At 47.5% G+C, this 2,629-nt stretch overlaps 1 pseudogene; it reads right to left on the reverse strand.

Annotated features, from left to right (window-relative positions):
- Positions 1–399: 399 nt before the first annotated feature.
- On the reverse strand, positions 400–465 carry LOC138565416 (small nucleolar RNA SNORD38; annotated as a pseudogene).
- Between the last annotated feature and the right edge of the window lie 2,164 nt (positions 466–2,629).

Genomic DNA, 2,629 nt, shown 5'->3' on the forward strand with positions numbered 1-2,629 from the left:
TTTCTTTCTAATATAGGGTCACTGCTCAAAGTGTTAGACTTGTGGAACCCCAGTCCTTTTAGAAAAAAATAAAAAATCTGAGACCTGCACATGAAAGCCAGCCACTCCAGAAGCAAAGAACCACATGGCGCTGGCCACAGCCCAGGAGCTTGCATTTTTTAAAAAAAGGGAGATCACAGGGGTAGCAAGCGAGACCCCTAAACAACATCCCTGTTGACATTCTTTCCAGCCAGGGCCAAGCCATATGTGAGTGATAAGTCAGGGTGGGTGCAACACACAGACACTGCCCCTGGCTGGATGTCAACTAGGTCACCACCATCCAACTTGTTAGTCTGTAGAGAAAAAGGTAAATTAGTAAAGTGATCACTGTGGCGTTTGACAAATGTAACTGACAACCGTCTTCTTCAGTTGCCAAGTTGTCATCTCTTAACATTCAGTAGCAGAACTGGATAAAGTTCACTGAGCACCAAGTTACCACCCTAACATCAGGCGGTTTCCAGGGCGAGCAGGGGATTGTCGGAGCAGGGGTGGACACTTGGCCTGTAGCAAGCCATGAACGCCACATTAGCGATTACACTTCTATTAAAATAGCGTGATTAGAGTGAAGTAACTCAATTGCTAGTGTGCACTAGGCAAAAATACCAATCTAAAGTTACTATTCTGGACAGTGCTTTGTAACCTAAAGAATGAAAGGGGCAATATTGTTAGTCTAAACAATCAGAAATATGCAAACGTGGGGTCAGACGAGCATAACAAGAGCTAAGTGGTAGAATGCTTGGTGTTGGGAAAGGCAAATACATGTAGACTACAGACTACAAAACCAGGGGACTTTGCGCCAAGAGTTAGGATAACATTTTCTAGCTTTAAGGACATGCTTATATTTTGCTACAACTTGTGCTGCATAATTTCCGCTGCTATGCAAAGCACGCCGTACTGAGAAACACCTGCAAGAAGAAATGCAAGGTACTGAATATAAGTAAATACAGGCAAAATACTAGAGAGAAAGGGCAATGTAGTCAAAGTAACTATGACAACCCGATCACCGGCTGATGGATTATGAAACCACAATGGCCTCTCCAACAACCTATAATTTAGCATTTGATCACACACATTGCCTGCTGTCTAAGAAGCAAGAAGGGGCAATAGTAGCACGATAAGAGGCCCCCACCTGCCACAGTCGGAGACGAAGCCCAACCACAAAAAGGCCATTGGAGTACAATGCGAGAATCCCACAGTAACCGATATAAGTGCATGACAAGAAACTAAAGGGTAGTTATTACCGGTTCCTGGCAAACAGCATTTCTGCTGGGGGCTCAGTAGGAAAAGTGTGTAAATCACTTCCTTAAACAGAAGCATCTCAGACGTGGTGAACGGCCCAAAAGCTTACCTCAGCTCTTGCTGGTGGAATCTCAGCCCTGGATGGAATTGAAACCCGGAAATAAACATAGCCTGCCCTGGAAGCACGAGCAAAAGAAAAAATGCTGTGTTTATTCCCGGGTCCGACCTCACTCCAGTCCATCCTGGGTGGTGGGCTGCGGGCCTCTGGCCCCGGTAAAAAAAGCAAAAAAAAAATGTTGCACTGAACTGCCCATGTTATTGTCCATGCACAGTTCAGTGCGAAAAAAAGTATATATTTTTTTTCTCGCTGGGTGGCCAATGGGGGGGCCAGCATTTTTATAAGGGTGGCCGTGGCCCCCCTTGGCCACCCCTTGGCAGCGCCCCTGCCTAATCCCTCTCCCTCTACTCCCACCCATCCACCCTACCCCCACTTTCTCTACACACACCCAACCACCATACACTCACTTTCTCTACCCCATCCACCCTCCCCCACTCTCTCTACCGCCACCCGCCCTACTAACTCTCTCTACTGCCACACACCCAACCAACTTGTTAAATGACCACCCACCCACCCTACCTTCACCCTCTCTACCCTCACCCTTTCTACTTCCACCCACCCCTCACCCTCTCTACCCCCTCCAACACACACAACCCCCTTTCTCTCTACCCCAACTCACCCCAAACCCTATCTCTCTACCCCATCCACCTGTCCTACCACCTCTATCTCTATCCCCACTATGTTTACCCCCTCTCTCAACTTCCATCATTCTTACCCCCTCTTTCTCTACTCAACCCTACCACACTCTCTTTACTCCGCCACGCACCCTAGACACCATTTCTCCATACCCACCCTACCCCTTGTATTCCCCACCCACCCAACCCCATCTCCCTTATCTCTCTTATCCTTCCTCTCACTCTCTTGCTTTATTTCTTACCCTCTCTCATCCTTTCTCGCTCATATTTCCTCTTCCTCATCTTTGATGGCACCCCCCACTAATGGCTTCCTCCCTTGTTCTATTCCCCTTCTCATTCTATTTCACACCTGCACCCCTTATCACATCCACCTTTGTAACGTTCCACTCTCCTCCTTGCATTTTGGTACCAATAAATGCAAAATGCAAAGAATAGCAAAAAATGCCAAATCTATTGGCATTGCCAGTGTTTGTTCTATGCCGCCCTGTGTAGGCTGGCCATCTGTGTTTGCATGCCCAGCCAATAGCTGTGCTTCCGCTAGAACAGCCCGTGTGGGTCACTTATCATTGTGGACCTTGTGTATTAAGCACTTAGCATG

Source organism: Ambystoma mexicanum, chromosome 1q (assembly GCF_040938575.1).
Source record: "Ambystoma mexicanum isolate Mex_15411 chromosome 1q, UKY_AmexF1_1, whole genome shotgun sequence".
In the NCBI taxonomy this organism is placed as follows: Eukaryota; Metazoa; Chordata; class Amphibia; order Caudata; family Ambystomatidae; genus Ambystoma; species Ambystoma mexicanum.